Below are 19,807 nucleotides of genomic sequence, written 5' to 3' on the forward strand. Positions count from 1 at the left end.
CATTAAGAACAGACCTCCGGAACGAATTAAGTTCTTAACCCGAGGTACCACTGTATATTTAAACAATTTTTATAGCACTTAACTACAATCTTCTTAGCTGTTTAGTCTGTCCCACTCAACAGCCTTTTTGCACCAGCAATGCTTTGCACCAAGTGGAGATCTGTGATAGATAGCATGCTTGGCATGGATTTTCGGTTGTCAGTTTAATGTACTGTACAGAATTTCCTCTCTTTTGCCCACTGTGTCTTATTAAGCAGCAACACACCAACAGTTCTGGTTGTCATGCTAACTGCACCAGGATTGTTAGAATGCAGGGCTTACGTGTCCTTGTATCACCAAGCAGGGAAAGAGCAGTGCAGTCTTTCATAACACAGAGTACCTTCACAGTGCTCTGCCTCAGTTTTGTCCAGCTGCTGTCCAGCTTGATCTCCTGGTCAGGCTTCAGCCATGAAGAAGGCCTGCCTTTTAGCTGTTGTTATTTCACGGGTGCTTTTGTGTTCTGCGGATAAGGCATGCATCGGAAATTGAAAAATTCATTTTAAAATGATATAACTATAGCATGCTAAGAAGAAGTTGGAGGCCATTTAGAAGAGAGATGTCAATTTGTCATCTATGTACAGGATGCATCCTCTAAATTGATGTCACCTAGCTTTTTGCAGTCATGCAAAATATAACAACAACAACAACATCATCATCATCAGCAACACGTGATAAAACATTAAACATTAAAAGCTTCCCTAAACGGGGCTGCCTTCAGGTATCTTCTAAAAGTCAGATAGTTGTTTATTTCCTTGACATCTGATGGAGGGGCGTTCCATAGGGCGGGCGCCACTACCAAGAAGGCTCTCTGCCTGGTTCCCTGTAGCTTCACTTCTCACAGTGAAGGAACCGCCAGAAGGCTGGGGAAACCCAGCCAGATCACTCATGGCCGAGTAAGATTGTCTTCCATAAACACAGTTTTAACAATGAGTCCGTAAATGACTGTGGAGGCCAATTCTGGATCCACACGTCCTTCCACAGTAGGGACATTGGTTTCCAGGTGGGAATTGATCATGGTGTGGATCTGCCAAGCATGCCTTCCTCTTAGCATGCTTCTCCCTTGTGTCCTGAGTTCGAGTGTCTTCAAAGCCCATGACACCTTTGGTAAAGGTTGTTCTCCAACTGAAGCACTCGCAGGCCAGTGTTTCCCAATTGTTGGTGTTTATTCTACATTTTTAAAGATTTGCCTTGAGAGAGTCTTTGATTCTCTTTTGTTGACCACCAGCATTACGCTTTCCATTTTTAAGTTCGGAAGAGAGTAGTTGGTTTGGAAGACAATAGCCAGGCATTCAAACAACATGACCAGTCCAATGAAGTTGACGTTGAAGAATAATTGCTTCAACACTGGTGATTTTTGCTACTTCTAGTACCCTGGTATTAGTTCGCCTGTCTTCCCAAGTGATGTGTAGAAATTTTTGGAGACACCGTTGATGGAATCTTTCGATGAGTCGGAGATGGCTTTTATAAGTGGTCCATGTTTCACATGCATACCATAAGGTTAGTAGTACGATAGCTCTGTAAACAAGCATTTTGGTTTCCCTGCGAATATTGACCCATTGATCCCAGCCTTTCATAGGATGAATCAATCCTTAATTTACAGAGCTATATTAAGGCTCTCCAGAAGTCAGAGGCAGAACCAAGTGTTCCAGGAAATATTGCAAATTGGTACAATCATATCTGTGTTCAAAGGAGCATAACCAAATGAATAATAAAAAAAGCCAACATAAGAAGTTATTCCAGATTCAAAGGTGAGATTTCACTGCTTCTTTGTAAGGAGGTAAGTTAAATCAAGTCTCTTCAGGGTTTGTCAGCAGCTTGGACTTTTGATGGTATATTCGGAACTTGTATTGTAAAGAATTACAGATCAGAATACAAATGATCTGTATGAGGACCTGTACGTAAATGCATTGTAACAGGCACAGTTGTGTGGGTGGTATTCAATGCTAGTCCTACTCAGGAGTAGACCCATTGTAGTCAATGGGCATGACTAACTTAGGTTTGTTAACATAAACGAGTCTACTTTGAGTAGGATTTAGCTGAATACAACCCTCAATATTTTATGACAAAAATATGTGTAGATTTATCTCAATGCACACATTTCTAAACAGATGTTATCATAAAATATGCATTTTGCTTCATTAATTGAGCAAAATACAAATCATGTATGCATGTATGTAACCAACATAGTTTGTACATCACTTAATCATAAAACCCCCTCTAAGTAGTTAAAATTATTGAAACTAGAGTTAAAACAAGCTAAGCTTTCTCTCTATGTAAAATAAGCTGTTAAATAAATGTACATATTGAAATAAATGTCAATGTGATACATATTAGGCTGGAGTATATTAATTTGGACAGTTCATTTAAAAATATGGATCAAAACAAATTAATGTCCCTTTCCAAGAAACAATGAGCAACTGCTATTGCTGTTTTTCCTTTTGTTCCCCCTGTGAACAATACCATGACCTTTAGCTAGTGCAATAAAGTTTATGAATGAATGAACAATATATATATATATATAATAGAGTTTAGAAAATTGTTTGAGATTGCAATCCTCTTCCGATTTATTTGGGTGTAAGGTTCACTGCACACATTGGAAATTTTATCCAGTGTAGATAATGAGAGAATTGCTCTAAGTCAACACTGGTCTGCCTACATTGGCAAACTTCTAAAAAGAAATTTCCATTGTTTTGATGGAAAGGTTGTGCCTCTTCAGATCTAACTTTAATATACTAAACACCCCCCCAAACATCATATGCATGCATACAAACATGCAATTTCCATGGAGTTCAACGGAACTTGCTCTCAAGTGTTTGGCATGACAGGTGTGAATTGTTTGGATCTGTACTAGTTTGTGATTTACATGTCTTGGAGCCATATTCAATTAACTCAACACGCTAGCAGAAGCCAAATTCCTGCTAGAGCTATGGGTCTTCCCCACCACTCCTCACCCCTTCTTGGGAGGGTTGGGATAACCTCCAGAACAGCACATGGAGCTACGAGAAGGGAGATTATTCAGTTGGGGAAGCAGAAAAACGATGTGTTGAATACAACTCTTGGTACCCTTTCTCTCTTTCAGTGACTTCGAGATATCGGGCAACTTTTGCCATGGAAAAAGCTCAAGGCTTTCTTTTTGCTCTTCTCTGCTTGGGAACCCTGAGAGAGTCAAGTAAGATCTGTTTAAAGATGATGACAGAATGATGTGGGAGAAAACTCCTTTGGGAAGTTTAGTATGGAGGCTCAAACAAATTCCCAGTTAGTCAGACTGCTAATTCAGTCATCCATTCAAAGACAGATTCCAAGAGAGTCTATGAGATGAAAGGATATCCATTATGACACACACTATTGGGGGGGGGGGATGTCATCTGGACCATTTTATCATATAGCCAAGCATTTCTGCTACTTTCTGTCACCCTAGCAGCTCACTGTCTCTTCCTCCAAGCAAAGACCTTAGAAACAGCTATTCAACACATGCTTTCTTTTGCTGTGCACAGAGGCCTCCTTGCATCTTATATGGAGCTATTCTTCTTTCCAGCACACAGTGTTGGGCTCCTCTTAAAACTTGTTCTTACTAGTTTTGTTGTCTTGTGGTGGCCTTAGGATTTTGAGACTATCTACCTGCACCTTAGCTGTTTGTTTTTCCTTCATGCTCCACCTGTTGCCTTAATAAGACAGTGGTACCTCGGGTTACAGACGCTTCAGGTTACAGACGCTTCAGGTTACAGACTCCACTAATGCAGAAATACGACCTCGAGTTAAGAACTTTACTTCAGGATGAGAACAGAAATCGTGCGCTGGTGGTGCGGCGGCAGCAGGACACCCCATTAGCTAAAGTGGTACCTCAGGTTAAGAACAGTTTCAGGTTAAGAACGGACCTCCGGAATGAATTAAATTCGTAACCAGAGGTACCACTGTAATAATAAAAAAAATTTATTTGTATTCCACCCTCCCCGGTCGAGTGGCTAACATCATAAAAACAACACAATATACATAAAAACAGACACCAATTAATTAAAATACATCTTAAAATTAATTCAGACAAGTTAAAATCTGGGCAGGTGGCAATTATCAGGTTGGAACTGAGAGTGGTTAATACTTGCCGGGAGCAATTGTTTCCACTGATCATACAAGGACCTGTGAGTGGGTTGGGGGTCTCCTTCGGGCTTCTTTTATACAATGGAAAGTAAGTCAAAATGCATCCTGCCCAAAGGCCTGGGGGAACAGCTCCAACTTGCAGGCCCTGCAGAAAGATGTCATATCCCACAGGGTCCTGGTCTCTTGTGGGAGAGTGTTCCACCAGGCTGGGGCCACGGCCCAAAAGGCCCTGGCTCTAGTCGAGGCCAGTCTAATTTCCCTGGGGATCTTCAAGGTGTTGTTGTTAGCAGAACATAAGGTCCTCTGTGGGGCTTACCAGAAGAGGTGGTCCCACAGGTACGAGGGTCCTAGGCCATATAGGGCTTTAAAGGTTAAAACCAGCACCTTAAACCTGATTCTGTACTCCACCAGGAGCCAGTGCAGCTGGTATAGCACTGGATGAATGTGGTCCTGTGGTGGGGATCCCGTAAGGAGTCTCGCTGCAGCATTCTGCAGCTGCTGGAGTTTCTGGGTCAGTTTCAAGGGCAGCCCCACGTAGAGTGAGCCTTGCAACAATCAACTATCTGCCATGGCTGAAAACAGAATGCTGAACCAGACTTCGTCTGATCCAGGCTCTTATGAACTACCATTCACATATTTAAAGAGCCTGCCACATGACACCTGCCTCCCCTGAAAAAAAAAAGCATGCAAGCTAGGTCTCATTCACAGCATATATTGAAAGAAACATGATACTGCTTTAAAATCATGACCTCCCCCAAAGAATTCTGGGAGCTGCATTACGTCAAATGAGTGGAGAGTTGCTAGGAGATCCGCTATTCCCCTCACAGAGCTACCATTGCAGTACAGCCTTAGCGAAGCCCCAAGAAACTGCAACTGATGAAAAAGTTTATTTTTATTCAAATATGACAACACAGAGGATTTGCAAACAACCAATATTGACATAATTAGCAAAATCAAAATATAGCCTATGCAGAGAAGTTCTTTAAGGTGAGATTGGGTCCCTCCCTACTTCTTTGCACGTTTACAGGTTCCACTTGTGGTCCTGCAAGAAAAGATCCAAACAAGTTCTTCCTCATTGGTATGGGAACTTCGAGTATGTGAAACTGATGAGCACACTGTGGCCACACTAGGTTGGCATTCACCCCAGTGTGCTTGCCAAGTCTATAGGAGTACATAGGAGTACAAAAAAGAAAAAGAAAAGAAAAAAGAAATTGATTTCAGGATTATTTTTTCTTGGGAGGTGTCATCTTCTGTACATCATGCTGGATACCCCACACCTTGAAAGGGTCCCACAAAATCCACTTAGGACCTAAAACCCAGACAGTGTTGGATGACAAAGAGTGCCCTAAATCCAGTAATGCCACAGGTATATATACTAGAAGGGACGTGGGTGGCACTGTGGTCTAAACCTAGGCCTAGGGCTTGCCGATCAGAAGGTCAGCGGTTCGAATCCCTGTGACGGGGTGAGCTCCCATTGCTCGGTCCCTGCTCCTGTCCATCTAGCAGTTCGAAAGCACGTCAAAGTGCAAGTAGATAAATAGGTACCGCTCTGGTGGGAAGGTAAATGGCGTTTCCGTGCGCTGCTCTGGTTTCACCAGATGCGACTTAGTCATGCTGACCACATGACCTGGAAAAACTGTCAGTGGACAAACGTCGGCTCCCTCAGCCAGTAATGTGAGATGAGCGTGCAACCCCAGAGTCGTCTGCGACTGGACCTAACGGTGAGGGGTACCTTTACCTTTATATATACTAGAGCGGTTCTTAAAAAACATTTTTTTTGGGAAAATGCCTTCTCCAAAGGTCTTATCTTACCACACTAGGGATTATATAGCTATATCTGAAATTTCATGCATATCAGTTAATATCTTGACCCTCCTCCATGAAAATGGCTGTTTATTTGGCCGTTTTCCTATGTCGTGAAGGCTGAAATTTCAATTCAGTGGAACAGGGTCAAGATATTAACTGATAATGCATGAAATTTCAGATATAGCTATATAATCCCTAGTTTAATAAGGTAAGACCTTTGGAGCAGGCATTTTCAAAACGTTTTTAATGAACTGCCCTAATATACACCCCACTTGACTTTCCTGCCAATACTGAAAGCCAAACAAACAAATAAAAAACACCACTTCAAAAATTGGACTCCCAGCAGTAGGGAGTAGGGGAAAAAGAGGAGGGGCTTCCTAGGGCTCCCCCCCAAAACCCTACTCATCCCCCAAACAGGAAAGTAGCAAAGTCCATGCCACAAAGGGAGGGAAGGAATCACAAAGAGAAGAGTAAAGTGTTTGGGGCGGAGCCATCTTATAAAGCCTGGCTTCTTCCCCATCCTGATTGGCCTGTCATCTCACCTGACCCTTCCCCAACTCCTCCGCAGGGCTAAACCATTTTGAGTCTTCTTCCTAGGGGAGTTGAGATGTGGCAAATCCACTTGTGCTCAAGGGTGGGAGTGGCACCCCCAGAACGGCTTAACAGTCAGTTCCTCTTTCCAAGAAACTCTGGTAATGGTAGCTCGGGGGGGGGGGTAGGTGTGTAGGTGGCCCACAATTGAAATCCTCCCCCCCAACTAATTTTTATTGATTCTCAAAAAAAATTACAAATCAATGCCCAGTTAATTTGAATTTAACATAAAATCCTGTTGTTGTTTAGTTGTTTAGTCGTGCCCGACTCTTCGTGACCCCATGGACCAGAGCACGCCAAGCACTCCTGTCTTCCACTGCGTCCCACAGTTTGGTCAAACTTATGCTGGTAGCTTCGAGAACACTGTCCCACCATCTCGTCCTCTGCCGTCCCCTTCTCCTTGTGCCCCCAATCTTTCCCAACATCAGAGTCTTTTCCAGGGAGTTTTCTCTTCTCATGAGGTGGCCAAAGTATTGGAGCCTCAGCTTCACGTTCTGTCCTTCCAGTGAGCACTCAGGGCTGATTTCCTTAAGAATGGAGCGGTTTGATCTTCTTGCAGTCCATGGGACTCTCAAGAGTCTCCTCCAGCACCATAATTCAAAATCATCAATTCTTCAGCGAACAGCCTTCTTTATGGTCCAGCTCTCACTTCCATACATCACTACTGGGAAAACCATGGCTTTAACTATACGGACCTTTGGTGGCAAGGTGATGTCTCTGCTTTTTAATATGCTGTCTAGGTTTGTCATTGCTTTTCTCCCAAGAAGCAGGAGTCTTTTAATTTCGTGACTGCTGTCACCATCTGCAGTGAATAAAATCCTATGCAGGTGTCTTCAACAATAAGCCCCTCCATGTTCTCTTATAAAGGGATGGGAATCTGACATTGCTCTAAACACTGGCAGAGGAATAGGGCTGCAGAGGGAGTGGACCACCCCCGGCACCACTATTCAGGTAGGGTGCCATCGCGGTGGCCCCTCCAGACACGCGCCATGCACACGTACACACGCTGGGTGCCACGCCCCCACAGGCGGCGCACCACACCCCCAGAACACACTCCATGCCCCCCAGGGTGCATGCCATTCCCCCACCTGCTCTCCGCCCCCAGTAGCGGAGCATGCAGCTTCGCCACTGGCTCTACAAAAGAAAAGAAGAAAGGTGCTCAGTTCCCTCACCTCCCTCAACCCTGGTAAGCAGGCAGAATTTTAATAGGCAACTTTCAATCCGCCCTAAATAAAAACAAGGAGTAGCTAAACTATAAGCCTTATGTTTATATTTAATGCAGACCTCCAGTTCAGAAACAAGTCTTAGAAAATTCACTAGCTTTTTTGAGGTATTATTTGCTCCTCTCAGATTTCCTCAAACGTCCAACCTGTTTGGGAAACTCAGCATTTGTTTGGAAGCTTTGCTTTTAAAAAGGTAAAAAATAAAAAAATAAAATAAACAGTAGCCGTTGTAGGAGATTCAAGAGGAATTGAATGAGAAAGTGTCCAGTTATTTGATTCTGGTATATTATGTTTCTTGAACAGGTTTCGTGTACAGTTATGTAAAGCCTACAAAAATCGATCACCAAGAATGTTTAAAAAAGGGTGGCCGATGCTTCGGAAGAACTAGCTGTGAAAAACAGTTTGTTTTCTATGGACACTGTCACAAGGGAAGCAGAGGCATATGCTGTAAAAGGTAAATCCATAATATTGCAGGTTACGTGCAAGAGTGGAGAGTATTATGGAGGTGAAATCAAAAAATTGTTGTTGTTTAGTCATTTAGTCATGTCTGACTCTTCATGACCCCATGGACCAGAGCACGCCAGGCACTCCTGTCTTCCACTGCCTCCCGCAGTTTGGTCAAACTCATGCTGGTAGCTCCGAGAACACTGTTCCACCATCTCATCCTCTGCCGTCCCCTTCTCCTTGTGTCCTCAATCTTTCCCAACATCAGGGTCTTTTCCAGGGAGTCTTCTCTTCTCATGAGGTGGCCAAAGTATTGGAGCCTCAGCTTCAGGATCTGTCCTTCCAGTGAGCACTCAGGGCTGATTTCCTTCAGAATGGAGAGGTTTGATCTTCTTGTAGTCCATGGGACTCTCAAGAGTCTCCTCCAGCACCATAATTCAAAAGCATCAATTCTTCAGTGATCAGCCTTCTTTATGGTCCAGCTTCACTTCCATACATCACTACTGGGAAAACCATGGCTTTAACTATACGGACCTTTGTCGGCAAGGTGATGTCTCTGCTTTTTAAGATGTTGTCTAGGTTTGCCATCGCTTTTCTCCCAAGAAGCAGGCGTCTTTTAATTTTGTGACTGCTGTCACCATCTGCAGTGATCATGGAGCCCAAGAAAGTAAAATCTCTCCCTGCCTCCATTTCTTCCCTTCTATTTGCCAGGAGGTGATGGGTCCAGTGGCCATGATCTTCGGTATATCTATATCTATATCTATATCTATATCTATATCTATATCTATATCTATATCTATATCTTCTATATCATCTATATCTATATCTATATCTATATCTATATCTATATCTATATATCTATATATCTATATCTATATCTATATCTATATCTATATCTATATCTATATCTATATCTATATCTATATCTATATCTATATCTATATCTATATATGTTGAGTTTCAGACCATATTTTGCGCTCTCCTCTTTCACCCTCATTAAAAGGTTCTTTAATTCCTCCTCACTTTCTGCCATCAAGGTTGTGTCATCTGCATATCTGAGGTTGTTGATATTTCTTCCGGCAATCTTAATTCCGGTTTGGGATTCATCCAGCCCAGCATTTTGCATGATGAATTCTGCATATAAGTTAAATAAGCAGGGAGACAATATACAGCCCTGTCGTACTCCTTTCCCAATTTTGAACCAATCAGTTGTTCCATATCCAGTTCTAACTGTAGCTTCTTGTCCCACATAGAGATTTCTCAGGAGACAGATGAGATGATCAGGCACTCCCATTTCTTTAAGAACTTGTCATAGTATGCTGTGGTTGACACAGTCCAATTAAAATCAAATGTGTATTAACGTGTGCTGGCAGGATCGTAGGAGAAGACCTGTCAATGAAGGAAAGGAGCGTGAATAATGTATCCCTGCATCATGGTGACATGCTTGGGCTGGCTTTCCTGAATTCAAAAATCACTTAAGAAACACGTGGATTTACAGAAGTTCAGGATATTACAAAGGTGCTGGTTCTGTGGTGATTTTAAAGGGAATGAAAAGGGAGTGGGGAGCTTTGATCAGGAAGATCCAAGTGTGTTGGGATAGAGAAATTTCTAAGACCTAGCAACTCAACAAATTCCTGAGCCCAGTGCTCCCCAGCCCGATGCGTTTCAGATGCTTGGGACTACAAGTTCTATGAGCTCCAGACAGCATGGCCGATAGCCAGAGATGGTGGGAATTGTAGTTCAAAACATCTGGAGCAAACTGGGTCAGGAAAGGCTGCTTTAAACTTTCAGAAGAGGGAACCCAAGATGGGCTTCTATATCATTGTCATGCCTTGTGCTGAGGTGAGGCAAGGCAAGGGAAGGTAGAAGCTAAGCTGGGTGCAGAGGGTGGTACCAGGCAGGTTGAGGGACTAAGCACATAAAGGTCGTCAAAGCAGGGGCACAGAGGTTTCTTCGGTAGGGAACATGTTGAGCCACAGTGCTATGTGCAATAGTGAGGCCCACTCAAAGTGAAAGGTCTTAACTTTGCATACAGCCTTCTCCATTAGTCTCTCACTGCAATGGAGAGGGGAGAATGTCTGGTTGGACTGATTCCCCCATGGAATGTCATATCTTCTGACTGAAGGGCCAATCGTCCTTCAGGTTAATAGAGTGGCAATGTTTCTGAGATGTGCCCTTTCCTTTCTGTTTTTGTACTCCTTCATCCCCCTAGACCTGAGTTTTGCTATAAAGCGGATTCATAAGTAGTAGTGGTAGTAGCAGCAGCAGCAGTAATAATAATAATAATAATAATAATAATAATAATAATAATAATAAATAATAATAATAATTTATTTATACCCCACCCGCGGCTGGGCTTCCCCAGCCACTCTGGGAAACTCCCATCAGAATTAAAAGCACAATAGAGCATCAAACATTAAAAACATTCCCTAAACAGGGCTGCCTTCAGATGTCTTCTAAAAGTAAGATAGTTGTTTATTTCCTTGACATCTGATGGGAGGGTGTTCCACTACTGAGAAGGCCCTCTGCCTGGTTCCCTGTAATTTGGCTTCTCACAGCGAGGGAGCCGCCAGAAGGCCCTCGGAGCTGGACCTCAGTGTCCGGGCTGAATGATGGGGGTGGAGTATACCTTCAGGTATACTGGGCCGAGGCCATTTAGGGATTTAAAGGTCAGCACCAGCACTTTGAATTGTGCTTGGAAAAGTACTGGGAGCCAATGTAGGTTTTTCAGGACTGGTGTTATATGGTCTCAGCAGCCACTCCCAGTCACCAGTCTAGCTGCCGCATTCTGGATTAGCTGTAGTTTCTGGGTCACCTTCAAAGGTAGCCCCATATGGAGCGCATTGCAGTAGTCCAAGCAGGAGATAACTAGAGCATGCACCACTCTAGTGAGACAGTTTGCGGTCAGGTAGGGTCTCAGCCTGCGTACCAGATAGAGCTGATAGACAGGTGCCCTGGAGACAGAATTGACCTGCATCTCCATGGACAGCTGTGAGTCAGGGGTACAGTTGCCCCATTCAGGACCAGGGAGTCCTCTACACCTGCCCACCCACTGTCCCCCCCAAACAATACTTCTGTCTTGCCAGGATTCAACCTCAATCTGTTAGCCGCCATCAATCCTCCAACTGCCTCCAGACACTCACACAGGACTTTCACCACCTTCACTGGTTCTTATTTAAAAGAGAGGTAGAGCTGGGTTTCCTCAGCATACTACCAGCCAACATACAACCAGCCAAAACCCCCTGATGATCTCTCCCAGCGGTTTCATATAGATGTTAAAAAGCATGGGGGAGAGGACGGAACCCTGAGGCACCCCACAAGTGAGAGCCCAGGGGTCTGAACACTTATCCTCCCACCACTTTCTGGACTCCTTCAGGAGGAAGGAGTGGAACTATTGTATAACAGTGCTCCCAGCTCCTCTAAATGGTCCAGAAGGATGTCATGGTCGATGGTATCAAAGGCCGCTGAGAGATCCAGCAGAACTAGGAAATAGATTTCACCTTTGTCCCTATCCTGCTGGAGATCATTGACCAGGGTGACCAAGGCAGTTTCAGTTCCATGTTGAGGCCTGAATCTTAATTGGAAGGGATCCAAATGGTCCGCATCCTCCAGGCATGCCCGGAGTTGTTCAGCAGCCACCTGCTCAACCACCTGACCCAAGAATGGAAGATTTGAGACTGGGCGATAGTTGGCGAAATTGGCCGGGTATAAAGATGGTTTTTTTTTAAGAAGCGGTTTAATGACCGCCTCTTTCAGCGGGTCTGGGAAGGCTCCCTCACAGAGGGAAGCATTCACCACCCTGCCGAGCCCATCGCCCAGCCCTTCTTGGTTCACTTTTATGAGCCAGGATGGGCAAGGATCAAGGAGACAGGTGGTCAGTTTCATTCATCCAAGCAGCCTGTCCATATCCTCGGAGGTTAACAGATTGGAATTGATTCATAGAATCATAGAATCATAGAATCATAGAATCCTAGAGTTGGAAGAGACCACAAGGGCCATCGAGTCCAACCCCCTGCCAAGCAGGAAACACCACCTAGAATCATAGAATCATAGAATCATAGAAGATTCCACGCACCTTGACTAGACAGGGCTCTTGCACTCTCCTGCCCTGCCCCTGCTCCCATGGTGGAGCCTACCTCTTTCTGAATCTGAGTGACTTTATCTGCAAAAAAGACTTTGCAAAATTGTTGCAAGAGATCCTGGGGCCCTTGCCAGGCCCCAATAGCATTGGTGGTTCTGTTAAATTGTGAACCACCTGAAAGAGTCTCCTGCTGCTGTTTTCTGCAGATGGAATAGAGGCGGTGAAGAAGGTCCTCTTCGCTATTGCTACCACCACTTGGTAGGCTCGACATTGAGCATTAACTCATGTCCAGTCAGATTCAGAATGAGTTTTTCACCACTGGCACTCTAGCCATCTCAGTGTTTCATTGCCCTCAGCTCCGGGGGAAACCACAGTGCTATCTGGGCTCCAAGGAATGAAAGAGGGCACATCGGAGCCAGATGGTCAATAGCCCTGGTTAACTCTGGAGTCTGGAGACCAAAGCTTATTGAGAGAGTTCAGTATGTTTAGGCTGGAGAAGAGGAGAATGAGAGTAGATAGCCATCTTCAAATATCTTAGGGGCTTTTACATGGAAGATGGAGCAAGCTTGCTTTTTCCTGCTCCAGAGGGTAGGACCTGATCCAATGGATTAAACTTACAAGAAAGGAGATTCCAACTCAACATCTGGAAGAACCTTATGATGATAAGAGCTGTTCAACAGTGGAATGGACTCCCTCAGAAGGTGGTGGACTCTCCTTCACTGGAGGTCTTTTGAAGCAGAGGTTGGATGGCCATCTCCCTTCATTGCAGGGGGTTGGGCTAGATGACCTTTGAAGTACCTTCTAACTCAACAATTCTATGATTCTGTGACTAGCTGTGAGATCATATACAGTGGATGCTTGGGTTGTGAATGTGATCAGTGCGGGATGCATGTTCACAACCCACAGCGTTCGCAACCCGTGTCTGCACACGCGCGGCTTGCAATTTGACGCACATGCACGAAGCGTGATTTAGCGCTTCTGCACATGGGCGACTGCCGAAACCCGGAAATAACCCATTCCGGTACTTGCAGGTTTTGGTGGTCCGCAACCCGAAAAAACACAACCTGAAGCGGCTGTAACCCAAGGTATGACTGTATATCTGGCCTGTACCTGTATATTGGGATGTACCTGGTCGATCTTGGTTGATTGCGGCATCCTCCCCCCTCCCCCCAAAAGCTCCACAACTTTGGCTCATCCTCCCCTCAAAAAAAGCTCCACAACTTTGATGAAGCTTTCCCCCCCAAAAAGCACAGCAACTCTGGTCAGTCCAATGGGTAGATCACGGCCAGTTTTTTTTTTTAATAATGGGTGTAGATTGCAGTCTCTTGGAAGTTGGTCGTACCTGATATATATGTTTTAAATAGGTTATGGATATATTCAATCATTTTTCTTGTGTTGTGTCTGTAGCCCTGGGTCCCTCTGAGCGGAAGAACTATCAATAATTTATCAAATAAATAAATAAATAAATACTACCACCTTTTCACTTAATGTTTTTTTTTTCTTCCTCTGCAGAGACCCAGAAGAGTACTGCAAATGGCGGGGAGGTGAATGCACTAAAAATAAATGTCCTCCAGATAGTGCTTCCCTTCACGAGTGCGCTAAAAGGGTTTTCTGCTGCAGAAAGTGAGTTGCAAAGCTTGACAGACAAAATGCAAAAAGGAAAGAAGAAAAAAATCGTCCAGATGACTGCATATCTTTAGTGGGGCATCCTTAGCAAAGGGTAAATTGCATAGCAGGAGGGGTTTGTAGGAGATACACTGTAAATGGTTGGCTGAGGAAATAGGTTCAGCTGCAATCTCTTAAACCAATATCGTTGAAATGCTGTTGACCTGGTCTCAATGGTTGGGTTACCTCTTTATTTGCATGAGCAGCGAGTCATAAGAAGAACCTGCAGGATGAGGCCAATGGTTCTCCTGGCCCAGCATCCTGTTCCCACAGTGGCCAGGCAGATACCTATGGCGCAGAACATCAGCGCAACAGCACTCTGAACATTTGCTATTCCCAGCAGCTGGCATTCAGAGGCATACTGCCTATGAGGTGGAAGCAGAACATAACCATTATGGCTAGTAGCCTTTTATCGCTTTATCCTCCATTCATTTTCTAAGCCTCATTTAAAGCTATTCAAGCTGGTGGTCATCACTGCCTCTTGTGTAAATCAGACCATTGCTGGGATTGAATGCCACAGAGGACCATCAGAGCTCAATTGCCAGACCAGTGAGATTCAGCTAAAAGACGGGAGCAGATGTATGGAGACCACCAAGCCCTTTATCAAGGGCTATATTAAAGCCAGGGGGCGCTTTCCCCCCAGCTGTGTGTGAGGCCAGAGGTAAAATTTCACAGAGGAATGGATGCAATTTTTACTTAATCACAGTGTTACATTTCACATCCAATAAACACACAAGACGTAACCAGATGTACGTTTGAAAAAATAATGTATGCTATTCATTGGATTGGACGCGGGTGGAGCTGTGGGTTAAACCACAGAGCCTAGGACTTGCTGATCAGAAGGTCGGTGGTTTGAATCCCTGCAATGGGGTGAGCTCCATTGTTCGGTCCCAGCTCCTGCCAACCTAGCAGTTCGAAAGCACATCAAAGTGCAAGTAGATAAATAGGTACCGCTCCGGCGGGAAGGTAAATGCTGTTTGCGTGCACTGCTCTGGTTCACCAGAAGCAGCTTAGTCATGCTGGCCACATGACCTGGAAGCTATACGCCGGCTCCCTTGGCCAATAAAGCGAGATGAGCGCTGCAACCCCAGAGTCGGCCACTAATGGTCAGGGGTCCCTTTACCTTTACCTTTTCATTGTATTGAATTGTAGATTTCATTCATTGTATTGAATTGTAGATTTCAACAGCTCATAAAGTTCAACGAAAAACGTAGAAGACCCGGTGGATCAGTTCATTCTCTAATCAGTTTATGCATAAGGTCCATATATGTGAAAGTGTCTATTCCACCTGTCTGTTCATAGAGTTTAGCAATCCACATGAAAGGTTGTTGCAGTTCCACAGAGTCCTTTCACAGAGTCTAAGACAAGCATTTCTGGAATATTAGCCTTGTTTCGCCGTCCTGGGCTTCATCAGTAGTACAAACTCATATATGATATCACAGGACAGTGGATCTTATAGCATAGTAGTTGAACGTTATGAGCTACTTCTGTTGAAATCTACAATTCAATACAATGAATAGTATACATTATTTTTCAAATGTACAGCCAGTTACCTCTTGTGTGTTTATTGAATATGTTTCACGTAACCAGAGGTTTGTTGTTGTTTTGCACATTTTACATCCATGCAAAGGCTTGAGGTTGCCGCAAATCTCCTTTCCCACCCATTTGTCTGAAATTTGATGGACTAGCCCCTCGCAAAAAAGGGCTACTGCGTTTGGGCACATTTCATCAAATTTCATCAAATTCATCCAAACAACTTTAAAAAACAACAACCACAAACCCACCAATGAGTATTTATTAATTATTCCATTATGGTCAATAGGAGAGACATCTGAGGCTTCAGAAGTTTAGGCAAGACAAGCTCTACTTCATATTTAAGGTGTGAAGCCTGATGTTAGCCCAGGTAACTGAATCAAGGAGATCTGCTGTCTGAATGAAGGGACCCCTCCCCCCCCCAACATGTGCTTAGTTTTTCTATGTATAATCGTGACAATATACAGTAAATTGGTATGGTCTGATGATACATGGCTAATGAGCCATGTCTGATTAGGTGGCAGCTTTTTCAGAGCCAGGTCAAAGTTACCAGTTATTTGAGAGCAGTAGGTTTATAAGGTTTTCCTCAGTGTTTTCTAGAGTCACAAATTTCCCTGTTTACTCTTTCAGGCGTCCGAAATAAAAACCAAAGCATTACTAATAGTAACACTGGTCGTGTTCCAGCAAACATCCTTGAGAACTGCAGAAGCAAGCAAATCAACAACTGTGTCTTCAAAGGGTCCACAAAACCATCAAATATGTCGCTGTGGAATAAATACAAGAAACATTTAGCCATCTGTTTGCCTTATCTCTATCCTCGCCTTTCTACACTGTTTGATATGAACGTTGATATGAACGTTTAGACGATTTCTCTTGGGTCTCCAAGCTGTCATCACGGCAGATGTCTTGTAATAATGATTGCAAGCGTTTAGTACTTCACAATCCATTGAAAACTATGTTTCTTATTGAATTTCTGCAATCTGCTTTGTAGGAGCCAATTTTTTTTATTACTATTATTATTATTATTATTACTAAGTCTTGCTGCACCATTCAGACATCAATTTCAGCCTTTGACAGTCTTGCCTTTCGACAGGAGTGGCCCTGCCATTTATTTATTTTTGGCCAATTATTTTTATTGATTTTCCTAATTATTACAAATCTTGCCAAATTAGATTAATTAATGCAATTTCCCAAAACTGGCTTTCCACTCTCCTTATAAGGTATGTCCAAGATGAACCCGTGTTTCTGCTCATATTCTCAATTAATCTCTAGATAACCCCCCCCCCCAGTATTTACCAATATTATTATCCATCAGCTGCCACTCTACATCCCTGCGTACAGCAAAAAATCAAGTAATCCCCCCTTCCTCTCTTTCTCTCTCTCTAATCAATAATAGCAAGTGTAGCTTGTTTTTCAAATTCAGATTTCCCCCCCAATTTTAGCTGTAACTCTTGCTCACGCTGCCCAAGATCACCCTTTTGCATGAAGTTCCTTTTTTAAAAAATAATATTTATTAAAAGTTTAAGAATTAAAGAAAAAAGTAAAAAAGAAAAATAAAAATAAACAATTACAATACATATAAAAAAGCAAAAGACACAATACATCAAAACAAAAAGAAAAACAGTTAAAAACACGTCCAATATTTCCATATCTTTATGTTTCATTAACTTGTTTCATCGACCTCCTCACACCTCCCTTTTTGTGTTCTAGTTATTAATTATTTCAGCAAATCCTTTCCATCTTTCACTGTTTTCTGTCATTTAATTATCTTGATTTATTTTAACCTTATCTTACCATTAAAACCCTAAAACTTATTTATACTTAACTCCTTATAACATTTCTACTAAAGCCATATAATTTCATTCCAACATTTTTCTAACACTCAATAATTTTGCAACATTTCTCTAAATAATTTTTTTTAAAAACTTTTTTTCCAATCTTCCACTGTCTCTTCTCCCTGGTCTCGGATTCTGTCAGTCCTTTCTATCAATACCATATGGTCCATCAACCTGGTGACCTTCTGTCCGAGGCTCTTAACTCTCTTCCATGTCCCTTCTGCAGATCTTCTTCATATTTATACATGCACTTTACTTCTGCTGATCTTGTTCTTAATTTCCTTCCTTTTGCATGAAGTTCCTACCAGGAATTTTCAGAGTTGTCAGATGATAATCCATGGGACAATGCACTGTATTTATAGAAGAAACCTACTAATTGTCAGCTTGTAAGGCCCTGAATAGCTCAGGAGCAGACTACCAGCTCATTCATGGACACCATCAGAGGAGGACCGCTGGTTGCATGCCTCCCACCCCTTCACCATCCTCTGTCATCCTGTGTCTATTCTCCCCAATGCCAACCTCTCCTTTCTCACCCCCCGGTTTGCCCCAGTGGGTCCCAGTCCCAGCTGCACCCCTTGCTGGGATCCTCTTCCCCATTGTCCTGCCATGACGTCCTTCCAGTCAGGCTTCAGGCCTTGTCATGGCACTGAAACTGCCTTGGCCCCCTTAGTAAATGACCTTTATCCTGGGAGAGATAAAGATGGGCATAGTGACCTTGCTCTTCCTCTTTGTTCTCTCAGTGGCTTTCCATACTGTTGGACACAGTATCCTTCTGGAGTGTCTCAGGAGGTGGCTTCTAATTTTAAGGCAGGGATTTGCTGACTTATTTCAGCTCCACCATCTGTATAAAGTGCTATGATACCACGTTTAATGGTCACTCATGGCTTCTCCCTTACAAATTATGGGAACTCTTAGTAAGTGACACAGGTTGAAATCAAAAGTGATACATATCCTGCCTCGTGAATCTCACAGCCATGTTTGAAAGTCTCTGCAATCACTGTTCACCTGAAAAGTGCCTCTGGGTACTCACCATTTGTGTCTACCTAATGATAAAAAATACCGGGATGCAGGTGGCGCTGTGGTCTAAACCACTGAGCCTAGGGCTTGCCAATCGGAAGGTTGGTGGTTCGAATCCCCATGACGGGGTGAGCTCCAGTTGCTCGGTCCCAGCTCCTGCCAATCTAGCAGTCCGAAAGCACATCAAAGTGCAAGTAGATAAATAGGTACTGCTCCGGTGGGAAGGTAGACCGTGTTTCCATGCACTGCTTTGATTTCGCCAGAAGCAGCTTAGTCATGCTGGCCACATGACCCGGAAAAACTGTCTGCTGACAAACGTTGGCTCCCTCGGCCAGTAAAGCGAGATGAGCGCTGCAACCCCAAAGTCGTTCGCGACTGGACTTAACTGTCAGGGGTCCTTTACCTTTAGCTTTAATGAAAAAAAATGTAGGGAGGGGCATCTGGAAACAAAGCAATGATAATCACATTTATTCACAAAAAAACTACTTTGAATAGCCTATTTACATGATATACTCTTGCTGATACAGGTTTCCAGGCCCTCCCAGTATGCCTATTTTCCAGGGACATCCCTGGAAGCTTTAGAGAAGCTGTCCCAGTTTCTGATTTGATCCTGGGAATGTCCCATTTTTCATTTGGATGTCCCTATTTTCAATGGATAAATGCTGGAAGGTATATTAGGATGTCTCTATTCTTACTGGAGGGTATCCGACCCCCGAGCTGTCTGAAGGCAAGCCTGTATAGGGAAGTTTTTTTTTTTAAAAAAAATGTTTCATGTTTTTGTCAGGGAACTGACATCGGAGCCAGAGGCGGAGTGAAGGCTCTCAAGTGATGCTGGAGAGGGACCCAGCAGGGAGAGAGGAAGGAAATCAGCGCAACACTAGGGATAAAGGTGGGCAGATGGGGGAATCGGCGAGAGGGCTCCAGGACTCTTCGCTGGACACCAGCGGGGAGAGCACGAGTCCTCCGCTACCCACACCCTCCCTGCGCAGAAGACTTCTGCGCAGGGAAAGTAGGAGGAGACTTGGCGTCAAACAGCTTTTATGCTGGAAAAGGTTTAAGAAACGCCCACTGATGGATTCTGCTAGCGACTGAGGCAGCCACGAAGTGAAGGGCTGTCCAGACAGAAAAGGTTTAACAAGGCAACATAGCCAGGAGTGGCGGCAACTTACGCACGAGCAACCCCTATATTCATTACAGTTTTATTATGTTTTTAGGCTTGTTGGAAGCTGCCCAGAGTGGCTGGGGCACCCAGTAAGATGTGTGGGGTAAAAATAGTAAAATTATGATTATGGAATTGGATGTCCCTATTTTCATCAGAGAAATATTGGAGGGTTTGGGTTCCAAAGAAGGTGACATGGGTGATAATGGCCATTACCATTTTAAAGAATTAGCAGGCATGTTTTGGAAGACCTTTCAAATGCCTTTTGGGCTTCTGACCTTTAACCTTGGAAGGACTGAGTGATGAAACTTATCCCTTT

At 43.7% G+C, this 19,807-nt stretch overlaps 1 long non-coding RNA gene across 1 annotated transcript; it reads left to right on the forward strand.

The window, feature by feature from the left end:
• The first annotated feature begins 1,785 nt into the window (after positions 1-1,785).
• LOC308584193 lies at positions 1,786-16,268 on the forward strand. The gene is made up of 5 exons (XR_014006618.1): positions 1,786-1,816; positions 3,119-3,208; positions 8,058-8,208; positions 13,792-13,902; positions 16,108-16,268. It is a non-coding gene; the product is annotated as an uncharacterized lncRNA (long non-coding RNA).
• Positions 16,269-19,807: the final 3,539 nt, after the last annotated feature.

Source organism: Podarcis bocagei, assembly GCF_964188305.1.
Source record: "Podarcis bocagei genome assembly, chromosome: 3".
Lineage (NCBI taxonomy): Eukaryota > Metazoa > Chordata > Lepidosauria > Squamata > Lacertidae > Podarcis > Podarcis bocagei.